General features: G+C 42.2%; 1 protein-coding gene across 3 annotated transcripts in view; it reads right to left on the bottom strand.

The window, feature by feature from the left end:
- Positions 1 to 14,112, bottom strand: part of RBM47 (RNA binding motif protein 47) — a 162,005-nt gene extending 147,893 nt beyond the window's left edge. For 2 of the 3 annotated variants that reach the window (XM_043604622.1, XM_043604651.1), the window contains exons 1-2: positions 14,006 to 14,112; positions 13,700 to 13,858 (exon numbers count right to left, since the gene is read on the bottom strand). The gene's annotated coding sequence lies outside the window, so the exon portion shown is untranslated. Of the gene's footprint in view, positions 1 to 12,584; positions 12,852 to 13,699; positions 13,859 to 14,005 lie in introns of those variants that run through there. The other variant, XM_043604632.1, reaches the window with a different exon arrangement.
- Between the last annotated feature and the right edge of the window lie 8,961 nt (positions 14,113 to 23,073).

Genomic DNA, 23,073 nt, shown 5'->3' with positions numbered 1-23,073 from the left:
AACAGATAAAGCTTCCATTCCTCTAAGCTCCAAAAGCCGTATGCCTTATTTGTAATCATACTCCTAGTGCTCACTCTACAAATTCAAAACTCGGGTTTGCTAGATACAAATCAGCCTTTCACAATATACGTTCAAGTGTGTCCGGGGTAACTGGGTGGCTCAGTAGGTTAAGTGTCCAACTCTTGGTTTCAGCTCAGGTCATGACCTCACATTTCACAGGATCAAGGCCCATGTCAGGCTCCGCACAGACAGCCTGGAGCCTGCTTGGGATTCTCTCTCGGCACCCCCCCCCCCCGCCCCTCCTCCACTCACTTTCTCCCTCCCTCCCTCTCTCTCAAAATAAAGAAATAAACTTTAAAAATGAATAAATAAAGTGTGTCTGTATTGGCTTCTAGTTTCCACTCACATAATAAGCAGAAGTACAAAGGACCCTTTGGAAAGTTGGGTAGAGAAAGACAAGAAATAATATTTGCATGTTCTAAATGGATCCATTTAAAAAATTGTTTTAATGTTTTTATTTTATTTTTGAGAGAGACAGAGAGACAAAGAGACAGAGACAGAGCATGAGCAGGGGAGGGGCAAAGAGAACAGGAGACACAGAACCTGAAGCAGGCTCCAGGCTCTGAGCTGTCAGCACAGAGCCCGATGTGGGGCTCAAACCCACGAACCGTGAGATTGTGACCTGAGCTGAAGTCGGACCCTTAACCAACTGAGCCACCCAGGAGCGCCACCCCCTTTTTTTTAAACGTTTTTATTTCATTTTTGAGAGAGAGAGAGAGAGAGAGAGAGGATCCATTTTTTTAATGGATCCATTTTTACGTGTTGACATTTAGAGCACGAATTTGCATGCCCCTAAATGGTTGTAACTCACAAGGAAATCCAGTTACATCCTGTAATATTTTTATCTTCTATAATATGGGATGAGCTCTTTGTTCATGCACGATTTACACTTAGCTTTCAATATTAAATGTTATTAAATATAGACTGGTACATAATGCACATTAAATATCTTTTCTATATTAAGTATGTCATATTCAATTATATTGGCATTTATATTTATTATATATTAACATATAATGTTAAATAAAGCAAATTTCAAACGTATATTCAATATTGAAATATTAAATACATATAGGATTAATTTGAATTAGAAGATTTTTGAGAGCTGAAACTATACTTAAGATTTTTTAATGTTTTTTAAAGATTTTTTTTAAGTAATCTCTATACTCAACATGGGGCTCGAACTCACAACCCAAGATTAAGAGTCACGGACTCTACCAACAGAGCCAGCCAGGCACCCCTAGATTTTTTAATGTTAACCCATCCCTCCACCAGTTTTCCATACACAATAGATACTCAGCGTTAGAATATTATTTTGTCATTTGTAATATATAAATAAAGGTCATACACCTAAGCTGTATCTGCAAAATAATATTCTGTCATTTGTAATATATAAATACAGGTCATACACCTAACCTGTATCTGCAAATCTGGCCATAGTGAGAAGGAGAGAACTAATAAAATGCAAAACAGTTGCCTAGAAGAGGTGCCTCCTGCTTTGCTGGCAGCATCCGCTACAAAGGGAAACTTTCAACATCTCCCTGAGCGGGTTTAACAGGCGTCTCAGTAAACATGCCCAAACCAGAATGCTTGATTCTCTCTGCCCCCCTCAAACCTGCTCTCCCTCAGTCTCCTCATCGACCTGGGAATTCCCGCCAGAATCCTCATTCCTTCCCTCACCCCTACATCCAGGCCATCACCAAATACTGCTATTTCCGCCAGTTGGTGAACTCCTGCCACTGCCGAACACAGACTTCGAAAGGGCAGGAACGGGCACAGAAGAATCACAGGCAGTTAACCCGCTTCCCTCCACCTCCAGGGCCAACCTTTCTTGCCTCCCTTCAATCCAGTCTTCTCCCAGCTGCCAGTTATCTTTTAACTAGTAAATTGTCTTTCACGGCTTCCCACTGGGCTCAAGAGTAACAAAGCGCAAACTCTTTTCCCATGGTCTTGAAGGGCCTACATACTCCAGGTCTCAGTAACCCCCAAACTACCTCATGATCCCCTGCCCTTCACTGCACCACTGCAGCAACATCGGCCTTCTTTATGACCCCCGACATGCCAAGCTTTCTGAAGCAACCTTAGGACTTTCATAAACACTACTCCATCCAGCAAGGATCTTCCTGTCCGTCAGACGCCTTCCAGCATCCACCACCCCGGAGGAGCCTTCTTTTGAACCACCCGGCTAGGAGAATCCCACCTATCATCTTTATAGTTCCTGGTAATTCCTTCAGAGTACTGAATCCCATCTCCATGCCCAAAGAAAGCCCTAAGAGGGCAGAGGACTATTATTCTCCACAGCATACCTGATACCCCGTGTCTGGCACATAGCAGCTACTCAATAAATAATAGCTGAGTCTGTGTCTACTTAAGAAAAATTGGTCTTTCCATGGGGGAAGGGAAGGGGAAAAAATAGTTTACAAACAGAGAGGGAGGGAGGCAAACGATTAAGAGACTCTTACAGAGAACAAACTGAGGGTTGATGGGGGGGTTGGGGAGCAGGGGAGAGCAGAAAATGGGTGATGGGCATTGAGGAGGGCACTTGTTGGGATGAGCACTGGGGGTTGTATGTAAGTGATGAATCACGGGAATCTACCCCAAAACCACGAGCACACTGTATACACTGTATGTTAGCCAAATTGACAATAAATTATATTAAAGAAAGAAAGAAAGAAAGAAAGAAAGAAAGAAAGAAAAGAAAAGAAAAGAAAAGAAAGAAAAGAAAAGAAAAGAAAAATTGCCTGGTTTAAACCAGTTTAATTCATATTCATCTTTTTTTCAAGTGTACCTACTTACTAGGTCTATATTTTGATAAATTTTTCTAACTCATAAATAATGACCAGCAGCTCTGTCTGCGTAGGCCATTGTTAAGATAAGTTTAATGTAACATTTATGTGCTGTTCATTTTTAATGTCCCATTCAGTACATATAGTAAATAAAAAATGACTTTCAGAAAGTACTATAATTATTAGCTGTTTATTAGGTGTATTTAGTTTTTTGCAATCGCTCAAATTGCCCAGTCACTATCAATTGTGATGAGTGCTTCCAAATCAACTTGGAAGTGAAAAAAATCCAAATAATTCTAACTCAGCCACAAGCCAGGATCAACACCAGTCAAAAGCAGCTAAATCCAGGATCTTCATGTACCTTCAGCAGAATTTATATGCTATTTTTTTGTTTTGTTTCTTTAATGCGAAGAACCTTGCTGGAGGGTGTACTCACCTTCAAGGGACAGTTCTAATGTTTCCAAGCCTAGTAGCCACAGGATTCTATCAGCCATGGGATAAGCTCTTTCCGGTCCAAGTATAGCTCTAAAAAAGGCATGAGGACACACAGAGGGAGCGGTACCACCAAGGACCAAGAAATGCAGTTTTGCCAAACCAAGGTCACCGTGCAAAAGGAGACAGTGAAGCTGGGGCCAGCAAACAAGTACAACAGGTCAGAGAGTTGTTATGCCACTCAGTAAAAGGCAAGACCGAGGTTTTGTGCAAAGGTTCTGGGGAAATATCAAAGACGCAAACAATGACACTACCACTCTTGTTGCAGGCCATGTCAAGGCAAAGTACCTTTGCAAGCTCGGCAACCAAGAAAAATCTAGATGGAATCCTGTAGCGGCAATTGGCATTTGGCAAAATTTCAAAGGTCAAAAGAGACAGTTAAAAAACAACAAACTCGACAGTTACTTTCAGAACAATCATTCATTATAATTAAATGACAATAGAAAAAGCAATAAACAGCATAGCAACATGAGTTAGACAAGTGTAATTATCTGTAGGGCACGCAATTCACAAGACTGGTTCAAAACAGGGCTGTAAGAATTAGATGGAAATCACAAAAAGATTGCCAAAGACGAGGCTTTGATTTGGAAACGGTGAAATGATTGCGCCATCCCCACACTCAGCCTTGCCTTGCTCTTTACTTAGTCATCAGCCTCCATCAAATGCTCCTGGTGACACAGAAAAAAATGAAACCAGAGAAAATATGGCAGCTTCACAGGGGAAATCTGGGAGAAAATTCATGTTTATTCAGAAAGATGTACTCATGGTTGTATCTTGAGTAGAACTCTAACTCAAGTTATACTACACTTGCTGTCATACTTGTGCTGTGTAGAAGCCTGTGTGTTTTATTCATTCATTCAACAAATATTTACTGAGCACCTACTCTGTGGCAGACTCCGCTCTAAGGTACTTGGGATACATCAATAAATGAAACAGACACTGTAGTGGGGAAGAGACAATGAACTAAAAAGTACCAAATAAAAAAATAGAGCAGGGTACAGAGATAGAGAGTGCCAACAGGAAGGAGGAAGTGCTTTTTTAGATAAAAGGAGGAAGAACAAAGAGCTGAAGAAGGTGAAAAAGTGAGTCATGCAGATATTTGGGGAAAATGGTTCAGGGAGAGGGAGCAGCCAGTGCAAAGGCCCTGAGGCATGAAACTGTGACTAAAACAGAGTAAGGAAGAGTGATAGGAGATGAAATTACAGAGGTAAAGAGGTATAGTGCCTCACTGGCTTTTAAGTGAGATGGACAGGGACATCTCAGCAGGAGACTGACATGATCTGACTTCTATTTTAAAATAATCCTTCTAGGCAATGTGTCAAGAACAGTGTATGGGTGAGGGCAAAGGTGAAAACAAGGAGAACAGATTCTGCAGTTCCAATGACTAGTTCACTGACCAGTTCTAGTCAGTGGAAAAAGGTTCAATCGAGGGATGCCTGGGTGGCTCAGTTGGTTAAGCGTCCAACTTCAGCTCAGGTCGATTTCATGGTTCATAGGTTCAAGGCCTGCGTCTGACAGCTCAGAGCCTGGAGCTTGGTTTGGATTCTGTGTCTACCTCTCTCTCTCTGCCCCTCCTCCACTCGTTCACGCGCGTGCTCTCTCTCTCTCTCAAAAATAAACAGAAAGAAAGAGAGAGAGAGAGAGAGAGAGAGAGAGAGAGAAAAGGGCAAGACCCATGACAAATTACTAGGGGAATGATCCCTGGGTTCCACTCTGGGAAGGGTGCTGGGAAAATATTCCAAGATCCCTGCCTTCCCAGGCTTGGTGTCCGCACTGAGAGTGCTGTCTACGCAGGCAGAGCAAATGCAAAAGAAAGGCACAAATCCCAGGGCTCATTAGTACCATCTGAGCTGGTAGTTTCTGTTTACTCACTGGCAAATCTACATATAACTTGAAGTAGATCCCGGAACCCACAATGAAGGGCAAAGAGCAAAGGAGGTCCCTGAGCCAAACTATTGTTTGCACCAAGTGGGAAGAGTTTACTTGTTACTGGATTCCCTTTGCTCTGCAAATAGGATTTTCACTAGAGGCAATCTCTCAACACTTGGGGATCATCTGTCCTCCTTCCTCACCACTTTTCCTTAGCCAAGAGTATAGCACCAGCCCACTGACAAAACCATACCTTTGTGGTTCACAGATGTGTGTTCACCTGACATTATTTCCTCTCTCGGATATCTTTGTTCACTTTCTCTAAATTTGGGGAAAATGTGCTTTTTCCTAATGATGATTAATAAATTCCTCCTAATTTTAAGAAAATGCATTTTTTCCCCTTTTTCAGAGTTACCTAGTAACAAGTCTGAACTTTTTAAAGGATGTTAATTAAAGAGCAAGAGGGAAAAAAGAGGTATAAACTTTAAACAATGCACTGTAAAACTTCACCCCCTGCCTACCCCTGGCCTCTCCCATCCTGCCATGCTTTCAGAGGCTGGGCTGTGAGGGGCACTTGGGTGGCTCAGTCGCTTCAGTGTCACTTTTGATCTCAGCTCAGGTCATGATCTCAGGGTTTGTGGGTTCGAGCCCCGTGTGGGGCTCTGCGCTAACAGCATGGAGCCTGCCTGGGATTCTGTCTCTCTCTCTCTCTCTCTCTCTCAAAATAAATTTAAAAACTTAAAAAAAAAAAAAAAAAGGAGGCTGGACTGTGGATGGGGCTTCTGTTCTTGCTCAGTCCTGCCTGAGTTCACTACAGCTCCACCATATTTCCTCTATGTAACAATTTTTGGTAAATTTGTGGGGGAAAAAAAAGAAGTTACTCAAATAAATGTGTATAATACAGGGGTGTCTTGCTAGCTCAGCTGGTAGACCATGCAACTCTTGATCTCAGGGTCGTGAGTTCAAGCCCCACACTGGGCCTAGAGCTTACCTTAAAAAAAAATGTATGATACATACCCATGGAATGCAGAAATGCCATTATTTTAGATGGTAATATATTTGGGCAAAGAAATTCTTATTTATTGGGCTCTCAACTATAAACTAGAGACATTGAGGTATACAGACATTATTCAAACACAAATCCTATCTCCAAGGAACTTAATTTGGGTTTCGTAGAGAAAATAGTGAATGCACAAAAGTAAGAAATGATATAAAATGCCTTGTAAGGCAGATAAGGCATTATGGCAATTCTAAGAAAGTCCCAGAGTATATATTATGATTATAATGAATTAATACTAACCAACAAAAGTTGCAACAGGAATTATTTAAGTTCGATGTACTTAAGGTTTTTTTTTTTTTTTTTACACAGAATATTCCTATTTTGCATTAGCCATCTCTAAGAACCTACGTTGAGTTTTTAGCAGGGCACTCGGCAGTCTCTCACCAACAGATATAACAGTATTATCCCTTTTGTTCCTAATCAACATCTTATAGCTTACCAAAAGAGAGAGGGGGAAAAAAAAGTGTACCTTGGTGATTCTAAGTAACATTTTCTCCACACAACTAAGACACAAAAACCAAAAGAAACTTAGCCAAAAAGTGCCTATCTACAATGGCAATGGTCACTTGATCAAAGCCAAACAGTGAGGTTAGGAAGAGAATCCTGGATCCAACCAGCAAGAGGTCATGAAAGAAAACTCTTACATGGAGTAGGGTCACGAGATAAGAAGTCAAACACAAATGCACCCAAACATGACACATGTACATATCACTTTGACTACGGACCATAGTATATTGACCATGCGCCCGGCGCTGTTCTAACCTCTGCTCATACAGTAATTAATTTATTTAATCCTTTATTAATTTATTTAATCCTTATAACAACCCTGTAGAGTAATCCTATAACAACAACAGTTGGGGATGCTGAATCATGGACAGTTTTGTTTTGTGTTTTTTGTGGTTTTTTTTTTTAGGTAACCTCCCTAGCATCCCCCGGTTCATAAGTGGCACAGCCAGGATTTGAACCAAGGCAGTCCATGCTTTTAGCCACTCCGCCAAGAAGGTTGAATTAGGCACAGTGGTCATTCCTTTCCCCCAAACTGTCATTTTCACTCTGGCTAACCACCTTTTCTTTCTCCCCACGTGTGACCAAAATCTTGCTGACTACCCTGAGAACAAACTAGTCCACCCACAGAGGCGAGCTCCGCTCTGCACCAGCATGCTGCAGCTTTTCCCTTCTATAATCTAACTAAACTCCTGCGCACTAAATTCCCGCGCACTACATGCTCGCCTGGGAAGTCTAAAACAGTGAGATCATCTGCATGGAGAAACAGATCAGAGATATCAGCTGATACACACACACACACACACACACACAGGCACGCACACCAGGCCACTGAATTTTCTGTTAGTAATAAGTTGCAGTGCCCCATTGAGTTTTCTGTGCCACCAAATCCTCCCAGTTCCAGTTACACAAAGGCAACTTTGTCTTGGGAAGGCTACTGAGAAGATGGGCCTAATCTTGGCAAGGGCTTTGAGGACCATGTTATTATTTTTAAAAATAAATGACAACAAATATTAGTGACGCTGTCTTTTCAAAACTCGTGGTGCTGTTATCGCCATTGACATGGATCCCTACTTTTAGAAACATAAATATTTGACTTGATCTTGAAAGGCCCAAATATACATTTTCAGAATGGCAATCAACTGATCTAAGAGAAGTAGCACCTGGGAAAAAAAAAAATCTCCTTTGTTTTATATACTTTTTTTTTTTTTCTTTTGGCATGATGTGAAATGCGTCACAAAAATGATTGAGCCAGGTCTCAGTGCTCTGAAAGGTAAATATTTTTATTATAATTCTCACAGGTTGGCATTTCCTTGGTCAGGTAGAGGCATCCTGTTCCTGTTTCAGTGCACAATGCACCACATTCATTGTTCCCCACCCACTGCCCATTGGCACATGGAGTTAACTCTTGCTCACCCACCTGTGGATTATCCATAGCTTCTGAGATCAAATTGTCTTTCTCCCCGCATGGTGGAAACTCAAGGAATATGAGCAAAATTGACTATTAGCCAAAGCAAAGAACAATCCGGAGGCTAAAAAATCGGAAATTCCTCTTTCACTCAAAGTATACCCACCGAGCACCTCCCAAGATCTGGGCACTGGGCCACCATGTTCCTAAGAACCACAAAACTACAGTATCCCCAAAGACAAATATCATGATTTGAGGAGACTTGGAGCTTATTTTCGTGATTAATGTGAATGGCTGTGACTTATAAAAATATATATATATATATTGCACTACCAGGAATCTGCTGAGGCCAAAGGATTGACATTTTCCCCAAATCACAAAGGGTTTTCAGGGTTACACTAGCACTTTGCCTTCTGACGTCATCTTTCTTAAATAGCCTTCAGAAAGGTAGAGATTGTACTTTTGATTTCTAAAACGACTCCATTCTTAAACATGACAGAGTTTACCAAGAGAGCAACTATAGACTACAGTCAATCATTTCTGGAATAGTGAGTGTCAGTTTACCTAATGTTTTGTATTTTACAAACATATAAACTGTACACGTATGTCTAAACATACCTACAAATCATTTTACATAAATTAAGTTCCTCTGATTCACAACAACAAAACAGAATGCTCATATTATATACATAAGTTCCATCAACTGAACTGTGATTTTTTTTTTCAGGAGGCTAAAAAATCAGGAGTCTTAAACCACCACAGAAAGTAGAGGAGGAGTGGAACACAGTTGAGAGTCTTCCTTTTGTGACCAGTTGACTTATGGTCCTACCCAGGGATGGTATCTTGAACCCTTTCAAACTAGGCATCTATTGCAGAGTGCAAGGAACATTTGAATTACAAAAGGGGGTGGGGATGAGCCTCAAATCCCTACAGTTGCCAGTTCCCCTGCAATAGTTTGAGGGCATTGATAAACCTCCATGTGAGCTTTCTGGTGAGTTCTACGTTACTAACAGTATCGGAACTCACCTGTTTCTTGGCCATTTCCTCCACCAGACATCTTTCTCCTTCTACTGGAAAATTCCTCCCTCACCTTTTCCAGGGCAAAATATACAAAGTTCCTGAAAAGAAGGGGCACACTGACTTCAAGGGGAGAACATCTTATCCCTCCCCTCTTCCCCATGCAGATGCTGACAGAATAGAGGGAGAGGCAACTACGAGAGAAGCAGAAACCATCAGAAATCAAGTGCAGACCACTTGAGGAGAGTTTTACTGACAAGATGATTCAGACCACACACAAAAAGTGGCAGGGTGCCATTTCCCCCTAAATCCCTCTAACCTGAGATGTTTCCCACAACCTGAGGATCCAGCTGAACAATTACTTATTGCCATTTCCACGACAGTTCTTTTCTGGAGGATCTAAAGGCCTCCCACCTCATAACCCAAGTCATTCCTGCGTTGCCCTTCTTGAAAATCCTTTTTCTCTGAAGCCATGACTCTGAGCGGGTGGTTGTTTGGACTAACACATACCTCTTACAACACTAAACCAGAAAATCGACACCATCATAAGACACAGAAACTGCACCTAAGAGGTGAAATACATGTCTTCATCAGGCCAGTGGTTGAAACGTCCCAATATAACTTTTAACTTGGAATTATTCTGACAACCACTTTTTTTATTATTTATTTATGTATTTTTACTTTAGAGAGAGAGAGAGAGTGCATGGGGGAGGGGGACAAAGGGAGGGAGAGAGAATCCCAAGCAGGCTCCACGCTCAGTGCCAACACGGGGCTCGATCCCATGACCCTGGGATCATGACCTGAGCCAAAATCAAGTGTCAGACACTTAACCTACTGAGGCATCCAGGAGCCCCTGACAACCACTTTTTTTTTTTTAATTTTTTTAATGTTTATTTATTCTTGAGAGATAGAGCATGAGCAGGGGAGGGGCAGAGAGAGAGGGAAACATGGAATCCCAAGGAGGGTCCAGGCTCTGTCTGAGCTGTCAGCACAGAGCCTGACGCAGGGCTGGAACCCACAGACTGTGAAATCATGACCGGAGCTGAGGTCGGACGCTTAACCGACTGAGCCACCCAGGTGCCCCTCCTAACAACCATTTTTTAAGCTGCATTCATGTCTTCATCGTAACTTTAATGTTTAGCACACAAATTCTAGATTCAGGCAAAATATATCCTTTTCCTAAATCTAATGAATCCCAGACTTAAGCCCTCTTCAGAGTGAGTTTTTTCCTAGAATTATGCATCCTCTGGGAAAACCTGATCACAATTTCACTTGAACCCCAGTCCAGTTATAAGATCTCTGTCCTCCTACCAGCACCCCAACATCTATCCCTCTGCCTATTCCTAAACAACCAGAAGGCACTAGAAACGCAGAGGCGGAATCCTGTCTGAAACAAGCAAATACTTTCCTATAGCAGCCAAAACTCAATCATTTGGGACATGATTTACTTTTAATCTTCAGATCAAGAGTAGGATCTGGAAAGCAAAGGTATTTTGTAAAAAAAATAATAATAATGATTTCTTCTACTTTAACCTTCTAATCTTTGTTTAGATTACCTAGAGCAAGTTCCGTTACTAATAAACCAAAGAGAACAGTCTAATCTAAATGTTCTTATCATGTGAGGTGAAAAAAATGTGAGTAGTCTTAAACATTAGTTAGAGCAAGTATCGAGGACATGTGTCCAGAAGCACAGTTTTGTTGCTTTCTATCTTGAGTCTGTCTTCAGTGTCACCAACTGTTTTGGGTGGAATCCTTTCAAAATTTAACCTAGAGCAGCAAGCGCAGGTGGGAATCAAAAACAAATATGTTGACTATTAAAACTATAGAGATTGGAATATAATGACGGTGCCAGATTTTCAATCCTACAAGCTTCAGAAAACTCAGTAACCAAGAGGAAGCCAAAATATCCTCAAAATTTGATTATTTTCAGCATACGTTCAAAAAGACCCTCGAACAGATGAATTTAAGAGTAGCCTCGTCAGGTAAAGAAGTATGACAGTTAGGCTAGCTACGCTTTGTTTTTGTCAGGTTATTTCTTCATTTAACAAATACTGAACATTAATAATGAAGCTAGACTTTTGTGAAATTTCTGATTCCTCCTTCTCTCGGTACGCAGTTATTAAGACAAAGAGGCCAACGGTATGCGTATCAGAACAGGGTGAATGAAGGATAAGGTAGGCAAGAAAGGATACAAAAACCCCCATTTCTTTCTTTTCCTCCTCCTGTTTCCCTTTCAGACTGAGTTGGTTTTGTTTCCCTCTAAGATTTCAGATCATCAGTCTGACAAAGATTATTGTTTAAATTAATGGCAACACAAATTCCTACAAAGTGCTATCTCACTGCCTTGTCTAGAGATTGTGTTTTACGCCACTGACAACCTTTCACCTTTCAGAATCGGCACCTGCAGTTCTCAAACACTCTTGATCTAAGTGCAGTTGTGCTTAAAACTGCAGCAACTTCTTCATGTTTGTGTGGCCAACCCTTTGCTTTCTCTCCCCTGAAAAATGTGTGTGACTCCAGCATTAAAACTTTTAAAGAACTTTGAAAGAAACATTTCTAATCTGCATTCCTGCTAAAGACAACGGAGTGAGTCATTTGGATGCCACCAGAAAGAAATTGCTTGATTTTTCCGTACAAACCAGTATGGCCTGTAAGTACCTTGAAGACACTATCTTTCTATCATTTTGATAAGCCTCAGGAAAGAAGCCACATCCTCAAATGCCTTGGGACAGTACCCAAGAGTGGATGGACTCTTAACTAATTAAAAAATGAATCATTTATTTGCAAAATTCCACGTCATTTATTCTGATTTCCTAAATATCTGGTGACTGGTGATTTGTCAGCTGTCATAATTCATCAGCCCTACACTTTTACGCAGAATGAATTTGTAACTTTAAACAACTAAGCCTCCACTCAGTGCTACCTTTGGAGGTAAACTACTGCAGGAAGGCATTCCCCCCCATCCCCGCCCCCCAACCTTAACACTTCAATGAGATAGATGCCTGTCATGAATATTTCCTCAATCGCAAGTTAAGAATCAGATTCTAAAAGTCACCTGTGCCACTGGATGGCCCAATAGTGTGTTTTCAAGGATGAAAAAAAAAAAAAAAAACGTTTCTTGTATGAAAAACGCTTCATCAAAGGTTCCATCAGAGGAAACATGATGGGGCTGTATAGGATTTTCTGCTTTTCCTGAAGCTGGCACTTTTAAAATCTTTTTATAAACTATTTCTTTCCCACTACATATACCAGGGCTGAAGGGAGAGTGGTACAATGAGAGAGATCAGGGCTGAAGAGAGAAGAAAAAGGGGAAAAAAAATCAAAATTGGGACCCAAATGTAAGATTAAGGGAAGGTAGTTTAGAAGGATTGCCAAAAAACCACCTTACCTTTGTTATGTATTTGGAGTCGCCCACTTCAGAAATTAACACCATTCACAGCCCGGTAGCAATTTACACAGCTAGGAAGTAACCTACAACATCTTCTCGGCCTCCCTCTTTTTAATGTAAAACCAAAATAAGGAGTGTCCAGCTACTCCCCACTGCGCCGCTTAAAGCAACAGATCGTTTTAGGCTCAACTCCCAGACTCTGGGAATTCCAGTTTGTCAGAATTTCTTAACCTTGGAAACCTGCGGAGAGAAACTCTCAGCGAGGACAACTCCCTAAGCCCCGGCTTCTCACTGTCCCAAACTGCACATTCCAAAGTGGGAAGCAGGAGCGATAACCAGAAGGCAGCTCTCGGGGGCTAAATTCCTGGCGGGAGCGAGAGAACTTGAAAGCGCGGCGATTCCACTGGCCGAGCGGCGCCGGGTCCGCACCCGGGGGAGACGAGTGGCCCCGAGAGCCCGGCTGCGTCCGGCGCTGCGCACGGGGAGCGCTCCGTGTCTGCTCTCCGAGCTCTTCCCTGTTCCCTCCTCCCTCCTCCCGCAGCCCTCCCCCAGCCGAGGCCATTCGCCTCACAGTAGCAAGGTTGTCTCTCGTCTACTCCCTTCCCTTAAACTCACCAAACCAGATTTTTACTCCCGACACCGGCAACTTCCCGTAAATCTGCACTGAAATTTTATCCTGCTCGCTGAGCCACCGCTGGCTAAAGGCCAGTGCAACATTCCTGTTGTTTTAGGAGCGCAGATACCTTTGCTGAAGGTTAAAAAAAAAAAAAACAAAACTGCCTGGATGGGAGAGATTTGGGGACTCCACCAGACAGATTTCTCTCCGCGCTCAAAAAGTCACATCCAAGTCAGACACCCAGAAACGGCCCCACAAGTGGCACCTGCTCCACCTGAGGACATGTGTCCTCAGACGTCTGGCCCCCTTCGGGTTGTTCAGAGAAATCAAGCAGAACCATGTTTGAGGAATAAGGAACCTGCTGCTGAATCACGAGCTGAACAGTACCACCCCACCCCCGTTCTTCCCCCTGGTACAAAAAGTCGTTTAACCAGGTAGGATCACAGCGAGCCCCGCGGCGGGCCTAAAGGAAAAGGGGGACCTCCCAGAGTGTCCTTACCTGAGGCACAGCACCGCTTGGACGCGCGCAGGAAGGAACGTCACGCGGACGAAACCCTGACCTTTGCCGGGGCCTTCGCAGCAGGGCCTGGGGCCTGGGCGCTGCTCGTTCAGAAGTGGCTCATTTTAATGCGCTCTGACCTAAAGTTACAGCTGGTTTCTAGAAAGGGAACAAAAAACACTGCATTTAAAAACAGCAGCCAAGCCCTCCCTTAACCTTGCCTGATCTCTGGGGAGTTGGCTCTAACCCCCACCCCATCCCCATCCCAAAGAAACCCGCAATCTGTGCCCCACCCCTTCGCATTACCTGTTTATACAAGAGTTAAGGAGCCTCACGCATTTCAATAGAGCGCTAAGCCTGTTTGTAGGCGCGTAACCGGCCAACAGGAATCGAATTCTGTGACTAAACAAACTAGAAGAGGAAGCAGGCACCACCAGGAACCTAAAACGGAGTTGTGATTTCGGGTTGCAGTGTCACCAACTGAGAAAAAAAAAAAAAAAAAAAAAGGACTGTTTGTCATTGGGCTATTTTAGTGAAGACTAGTCCAAAAAACGGGGGGTTTTTTGCTGGTTAAATGAGTTAATACATAGAAGAGCTTAGAACAGTGCCTGGCACATATTTAGCAGCTATTAGCAGTAGTACTGGTAGTAGTTTTTGTACTATGGATTTTTTCAAGGGCATGATCAGAGTTAGAAGTTGGCTCTAGACGCAGCCCTGCTATTCGCTAGCTGTAGGGCCATGAGCAGGGTTTTTTTTAAACTTCTCCCAGCTTCTGGAAGATTCCAGTGACGAGATTTTTGCTCACAGTTTACATTGTAGACAGTCTTGCATACATTGGAAAGTAAAGTTCCTGTAAAGGAGTGTCCAACTGATTTTCATCTCACTTAAAAGTTGCAAGATTGACAAAACACATGGAGATAAATTGGCCTGTGCATTCTGTGAAGTTCACTAGTAGAAAACTCAGGACCAGCAATCAACCCTAGATGTGTGCTTCATTCTAATTTGAATTTAGGCCCTTGATTTGCTGTCTGACCCTGGGAAAGTTACTTACCCTATTCAGTTAGAAGCTGCTGCTGGCCAAATAATAGTCTTTGCTATTTGAAAAACAGTGTGAAATAGGGGGAAATAATTTTTAAACTCCTCATAAATATTAAAAGGGGATTACTGGAGGCTAAAAAATGTGATCAGTGCCAACAGGACACCCTTTTTCCTCCACTTAGCTTCACCTTGAAAGAAAGAAATCACAATCCCTTTTACATTCATGAGGCCCTTTGTACTTTACCAAACACTTTCACCCACTTCATCTTATCTGATCTTACAAATCAATCCTGTGAGCTACTTTAGCCCCATTTTGCAGATGAAGACACTCAGGTCAATTAGTTCCAGGTTTCACTGCCTAGTGAGGCGGGGACTCGTTCCCAGTTCTAGTTAAATCTAAAAGCAGCATTTGCCGCCTTTAGGAAAAATGATTCCAAAAACCAGCAAAGAATTCTGAAACATTTTAGATCCCTTTGGGATTTTTATCTTCCCTGTGGAGTAAGATTTAACTCCGATCAATTAAACATTTTCTGGGTCATAGGGGAGCCTGTGTGGCTCGGTTGGTTAAGCGTCTGACTTCGGCTCAGGTCATGATCTCACAGTTTGTGGTTCAAGCCCTGCATCGGGCTCTGTGCTGACAGCTCAGAGCCTGGAGCCTGCTTCAGATTCTGTGTCTCCCCTTCCCCCTGTCTGCCCTTCCCCCGCTTTCTCTCTCTTCTTTCTCTCTCTCTCAAAAATAAATAAACATTAACAAACTTTTTTTAACGTTTTCTGGGTTTAGGTTTATTCCCTGTCAATACAGGTGAGAATGAGCTATCAACAGCAGGCAGTGAGACTACTCCAGGGTTCTCTTACCGTATCTAAGGGTTGATGCGGCCAGGCATGAACAAGGGCTCCAAAACCTTAAGATAATATAAAAACTCCAGCTCTACATTAGCCTGGATTTTTTCTTTTCTTTTCCAGAAGTATCTGGAATGTGGTCTCAAGAACCTTTCACTGTTAGGGATGCTTTGAGTTAAAGGATTCAAGAGAGGATATTCTCAGGCTTACTGATTTTTCCACCTGAAAACAGGATTTTCCATAGGAAACACTGGGCCAAAGCCTGGGGATTAAGACCAGGAAGAATACCAGTGAGTATGCCAGTGTAGAGATCACGGGCTCCAGGTGAACTAGGGCTGGGGTCAGAGAAGATGGCTCTTGAGGAGGCACAAGTCCCTGGAAGCAAGTCCTTATGGAGTTCTGAGTCCATTACTTTAAAATGTAGCCAGGCACTTCTGCTTCTTTCTCACTTGTGCCCAGTGCCACCCATTAAACGGTTATAATATTTGTTCCTAACTCCTTTGCACTGTCCTCCCCAGGAATATGTGAAAATAAACTAACTTTTTAAGCAGCAGGCCATAACAAAAGAAATATCAGCTTTCTCATCATTTCTTCTTTGTGGCTGAGCCTTGATGCCTGTTCTTCTTCTTCTTCTTCTTCTTCTTATTATTATTATTATTATTCTAATTCTCAGGAAAATCCCATGATCTTAAGGCATTTTAAGTTTGCAGACCCCTGTGCTTTGCTTTCTGCTTCCTTCTTTGCCTTCTGCCTATAAGGCAGTGTGCTAGAGTGAGCACAAACAGCATAAAGTTGGGTATCCCACAGTTGTGAGTTCGAATCCCAGTTTTATCTCAGCTATGTGATGCTAGGCAAATTGCTTAACTGCTCTGAGCTTCACGGTATCTTCATTTATAAAATAACAGCACCTACCTCTCCAGATTTCTTTGAGAGTTAAATGAGAAATGAAATCTCAGCACAATTCCTGGCACATGGAGGGTACTCAAAAAATGGCATTTCCTTTTGTACCCCCAAAAAACTACTTCACAGCTCACAAGAATCTTCCTTCCCATATTTAAATCTTAGATCAAATAACACTATTCAAGACATCCTCGTCAACAGAGGCAAACTGAAGGTGTAATAATAGCCACTCAATCCCATTGCCCCTCCAGTGATGCATTACCATCTTTGTCACAACCGCGTGAGATTAGTATGAGTAAAGTACAAATCATTTGTATTGCCCTATTGCTCATATTAGGAAACTGGGGGTCTTTTTTTTCTTTTTTTAATGTTTATTTTTGAGAGAGAGAGACAGAAACAGAGACAGAGACCGGGCAGGGGAAGGGCAGACACACACACACACACAGAATCTGAAGCAGGCTCCAGGCTCTGAACTTTCAGCACAGAGCCTCACGTGGGGCTCGAACTCACCAACTACAAGATCATGACCTCAGCCGAAATCAGATGCCCAACTGACTGAGCCACCCTGGCGCCCCAGGAAACTGAGGTTCTTAAGAGTTGTTTCAAGCTATAGCAAGTAGCAGAGTTAGGATTTTTACTGCTTTTTACTATTCCCTACCACTAGAATTCTGATTAAATTATTCTTATACCCAGTTAGGGAGCAGAATCAAGAAGTTCCAGAAGACGGTTTTAGCTCACAGTTATGGGGAGAGGGCCAGGAGATTCTGACCAGAGGTCCTGGACACTTCCCATTTTGGTGGCATGGAAACCCATAATGAATCCCATCAAAGATCTGTGCCCTATGAAAGTGAAATATGCTGACCTTACAGACTCCAATTCTGTGAGACACCGAAGGGCAGCAACATGAACAGGTTGGGCTTGAAGTCTGTGAGATCAAAGTTTGTGTCCTGGCAGTTATGTGCTCCTGGGCAAGTTACTTGTGTCCCTAAGCCTCAGGTTGCTGCTGATGGCAATACCTAACTATAGGGCCAACTTGAGGATTACATGAGATCATACACATAAAAGCACAGGGCTGAACAACACTCTTCAGTTTCCAATATGTGTTTCTTTTGTTTTATGTTTATTTATTCATTTTGAGAGAGAGGGCAAGCGAGTGGGAGAGAGAGAAAGAGAATCCCTAGCAGGCTCCCTAGCAGGCTGTGAGCCACAAAGCCCGAGGCGGGGCTCAATCTCACAAACTGTGAGATCATGACCTGAGTCAAAATCAAGAGTCGGACACTTAACCAACTGAGCTATCCAGGCGCCCCTCAATATGTGTTTCTTAAAGACTGAAGACTGTACTAACACAGTACAGGTGAGGCCTAAATAATGCATGGAATAAATAAATGCAAAGAGCTTAGAATAAGCATGTAGTGATTGCTGTTTAAGTCTTTGCTGTTATTGCTATTATTATTATTTCTTCACAAAGCAATTCCTTGGGACCGTTGTGAGGTCGTAGTAAGGAATTAACTTTTTGGGAGAGAGAAGCTTCTGTTATCTCTTTCTTGTAAGCGCTGACCTTCTAGGTACCCTCTTACAGTATGAAAAAGGGTAATATCTTCTCAATGGTTTTACTTTCTGTTTCCTTCATTTCCCCTAATTTTATCTGAAAGAGAAAAATCATTGCCGGATGGGATAAAGTCACCAACCTGAATCCAAACTTTCTATGGGCTGCTGATAGTTTACCCAACAGAAATTATTCAGAAAATAAACCCTCTTTTGATCCAGAACATGCAACTCGACCCGGAGAGATCTCTCATGCCTGCAGTTTCCTTACCCTCTCCTTGCCTCGTGTGGTGGCCACTGGCTACCTCATAGACGACTGTTGAGTCTTTTCTTTGATTTTTATATCAAATCCACACTGGATCCTGGGCACTCTTCAATGCAAATGATTTGGCCTAGCCACTAAGTGTAGAGCACAGTCGTCAGCTTGTAGGTCAAAGGATGAGAGAGGGCCACTGAGAACTCGGTCAGAAGAGCATCTGGCTTCGTGGTTTCCATGCCACACTACGGGAGGGCCCCTAACTGAATTTTAAAAATGTACTGAGTTCACAAAAAAGGGAATTAAGTATAGCAGGGGTTCACTCCACACATTAATCTTGGAAGCCAAATTCTTCATTTTGAGAAAGACCTTCAATACAAGGAGCCCCTTGACCTTCGTCCTTCCTGCACAAATAGCTCTGCCAGAGCGGGGCCGCCTGCTTAGACGGAAGGTTTTCCCCACCCCCACCTGCCCGCTGTGATGGAAGGAACACTGATGTAAATTATAGGCCCTTAAAGGCCCACTCGAGACCAAGACATGATTTTGTTATGGCAACAGATGCTGTTAATTCCTTTATATCCCTTTAAGACGTATTCCCCACCAGAGACCTTTAGACTTCTTTTTATTTTATCATGGGAAACAGCCTCCCACAAGAAGCTCGGTCATTCAGCAATAACTTAGCAGAAAAGATTGTCAACATAAAATTACTAACAGTTAGTAAGTGCTTACAAGCGTATTTGCCAGCACTTTCCATGTATTAACTATTTAATCCTCACAAGAACTCCATGACATAAAGACGGTTATTAGGCCCACTTCATAGATCAAAGATGAAGAGACCAACCCACAAAACAGGTATGAGATCCTGCTGAAATCCCACCACAAGACAGCGGCAGAGCCCGTGACTCTCACCATTACATTCTATGGCCTTGCAAAAGATTCTATATAAGTCTATGATGATCATATTCTATATGCGTGCATTCTGATAGTGGTAGTCCCAGCCTAAAGACAGTGCCTGGCACAAGGTAGGCACTCCAGAAGCGTTTCTTGAATGAATGGGTAAATGTGAATATACATTTGAAGGTTATCATCAATATTTAGAAGTCGATGTATGTCAAAAGAGGTAGGGTTTACCTCATCTAGAATCTGAGATTTAGGGTCATATTAGAGAGTGGATGCAAGGAAGTTTTCAAAAACATGATTAGGGATGCCTGGCTGCCTTAGTTGGTAGAGCATGCAATTCTTGATGTCAGGATTGTGAGTTCAAGCCCCACATTGGGCATGGAGCCTACTTAAAAAAATAAATGTGTATATATATATGTAGTTATATATGCACTATATATAACTGTAATTATATATATACACATATATATACATATATATACATATATATATAAAGTTTTAATTTGACATATACTGTAGGGGATGAGTATTTTATGGGACAGAATTAATTGTAGGTGTGGCTAAATTTACTGACCGTAAAAGCCACATAAAAATAAAATGAATATTCTTCCCTCTGTTTCTATTGTTTCTCTGCTTGGAATACCCCTATATATCCCTCCATTCATCCACCCATCACCAGTATAAGCATGTAATTAAGAACACAGTCTGGGAGTGTGCCTGGGTGGTTCAGTCAGGTAAGCATCTGACTTCAACTCAGGTCATGATCTCATGGCTTCTTGAGGTCGAGCCCCGTGTCAGGCAAAATTAAAAAAAAAAAAAAAAGAACACAGTCTGAGGGTGCCTGTGTGGCTCAATCAATTAAGTGTCCGACTCTTGATTTTGGCTCAGGTTATGATCTCACAGTTTGTGAGATCAAGTCCCACATCAGGCTCTGTGCTGACAGTGTGGAGACTGCTGGGGATTCTCTTTCTCCCTCTTTCTCTGACCCTCCTCTGCTCTTGTGCTAAATAAATAAATAAATAAATAAATAAAAGAACACGGTCTGGAACCTGATGCCTGAGTCTGAATCCTGTTTCTGCCACTTACTTTGTGACTGTGGGCAAACAACTTGACTGTTCAGAGGCTTAATACCCCTCATCAGTGCTCACCTCATTAGAAGTGTTTGGAAGATTCCATATGTTACTGCAAATGGGGTGCTGGAAACAGCCCCATATCAGTATTCTGTTACAATTATTCATCCAACCATCCATCCATTGTTTTATCTAACAAATATTTATCAAGTATCTACTATGTGTCAGGTTCTGTGTGTCCAGCTAAATATAGAATAATAAATGAGATATGGTCCTTATCTTCAAGGAACTAATATTTCATAGCAACAGGTAAGGCCACCAGCTGATGGCCTTACCATGTGTGAGCCCAGGGAGTTAGTGGCAGTCTCACTTAGACTTGTTCAACAAGTATTTACTGAGCATCTACCAAGAGTCATGCACCTGAGACACATAGATGAATAAAAACATGGTCCACTCCCTTGCACTGGAAAGAGAGATATGTATAAAACTATATGAAATACAAAGGGAGGAGGGCAATACAGGTGTATGCAAAATACCAGGAAGAACCCATTATTTCTGTGTGTGGAGGAGGAGAGTAAGGGCAACTTCCTAGACATGGTAACATTTGAATTAAAAATAAGAAAATGAAGGGGAACTTCATGAACAACGGTAAGACGGGGGAGGGGTGGTAAAAACATTTAGCATCTGGTGTGACGGAAGCCTGGAGGTGCAGTGAGGTGGCAGGAGTTACAGCTGGCAAGGAGGGTTGGGGCCAGATGGCTAAGAGACTTGAAAGGAAAGGAGGGGCACCTGGCTGGCTCAGTCAGTGGAGCATGGGACTCTTGATCTCAAGGTTGTGAGCTCAAGTCCCATTTGAATGCAAAGATTACTTAAAAAAGCAAATCTTTAAAAAAAAAAGAGAGAGAGAGAGAGACTCAACAGGAAAATGGCCTTTATTATGAGTGACAAGATTTTGAGCAGGAAATGGACATGATCACCATGTCCACAGAGGATGGATTGAAGGGGGGACAACTTGAAAACAGAGAGACTAGTAATGAGAAAATTGCAATAGTTCAGGTAGGAGATGACAAGGTCCGTAGGGCAATGGTTGTTCAAGAGATATTGGATGTGGTGTATACGGTGGATTATCTCATTTCACTCTCTTTCCAGTATATGCCTTCCTGTACTGAGAGGCTAGGAAACTAAAGTTGTATTTCCCAGACTCCTTTGCAGTTAAAGTTCCAAATGGAATGTGAGGTCTGACAAACAGATCCCTTTGTGCAAGATTTGAAAGGTGAAAGTGAGGAAGAGGCCAATTCATAGCAAGCACAGTCATAAACATGTGAAGTGTTCTTGTGGCAACATCCCAGGGTGCTGTTCTAGCTTTGTAGCTAGAGCACACAGCACAGGGTACAGGCACTATTTTTGCTGGTGTGGAACTAGCAGACATAGCATGGCTCTGTTGCAAACATGGCAGTGGTAGCTTTCTGATCCCACATTGCAACAAAATTGGTGTGTCCCTGAACTCAACAGTGCCAGTGGTGGTCTTCTGATTCCCCACCTTCCTGATCGTGGCACATGCAGTAGCTTCCCTGGCAGGTCAGTTCTGCAGTGTTCCTGTGGAAGTCCTACCTCAAGGTCCAGCTGAGTGCCTACTCCTCCAACAATTGTGTAAGCACTTAATTGCATATATTAAATCCCTTTCTGCTTAAAATAGCCAGAGTGTTTTGACTGCCGTTGACCCTGCTGATACGTTGAGTAAATAGAACTGAAAGAATCTGATGACCTATTAAATGTGGTGAGGAAGAAGGGAGTGGATGGCAGTGAGAGGGAGACAGGAAGCAACAACTTCCAAGGTTTCTAGCTTCATGTTGCCATCAATCAAAATAGGGATTTGTGGGGAGAGTCGGAGATCTGCAGGTAGGAGAGTGGGCCATCTCACAAATTGACTAGAACAGATGCTCCACAGAATCCAGCTATGGGGCAGACAGTAGAAACCAGGTCATTACTGACTGCATTAATAGGGGAGTGGAAGGAGATTTAATTTCAGAACCTAAGCGGATGTTTACTACAATGCATCACTAACCCACACCTTCAAGTTCAATTCTTTTTTTTTTTTTCAAGTTCAATTCTTGAATGAAGAGTCATATAAAATACCAATGGTGGAGTTAGTGAAATTCATACACGTACCTGTCTGTCCCTAGCAGCATTTTCTCTCTTATGGTTTACTATTCAGAAAGCTCTCTTCTTGGCAATATCTCCTTTCTTAACTTTGGTAAGACAAGTAAACTTTTTCTTTCTAGAATGGTAAGTACCAATATAGTCTACCAATATCTTTCTTTCGGGGCCTAATTGACACAGTATTGCTCAGATGAAATCACATTCTAACCTCAACCCATTACTTTGGCAATGACAACCAGCCCATGAGATAGTGACCCATATTATTCCTCATTCATATTAAGTATTTCATTGTGGTTTTTTTACAACAAATCTGGACAAGTAGTAAGATTTTTTTTAGCAGCTGATTCCATTTATATATTTATTTATTTATTTATTTATTTTTTATTATAGGTTGTTTTTTTTTTTTAAGTTTATTTATTTTGAGAGAGAGAGAATGTGAGCAGGGGAGGGGCAGAGAAAGAAGGAGAGAGAGAATCCCAAGTAGGTTCCGTGCTGTCAGTGCAGAGCCTGATGCAGGACTCAAACTCACGAACCGTGAAATCATGACCTGAGCCGAAATGGAGAGTCAGTGTCTTATCCATCTGAGCCACCCAGGCGCCCCTGATTCCATTCTCTTTAGCACAGTGGCCATGTTTCCAAGATTGTAGGTAGTAGAAATGTAAATG

The sequence above is a fragment of the Prionailurus bengalensis genome, chromosome B1 (genome assembly GCF_016509475.1).
Source record: "Prionailurus bengalensis isolate Pbe53 chromosome B1, Fcat_Pben_1.1_paternal_pri, whole genome shotgun sequence".
In the NCBI taxonomy this organism is placed as follows: domain Eukaryota; kingdom Metazoa; phylum Chordata; class Mammalia; order Carnivora; family Felidae; genus Prionailurus; species Prionailurus bengalensis.
Note: the sequence above shows the minus strand (reverse complement) of the source record. Positions and strands in the feature narration are given on the sequence as shown.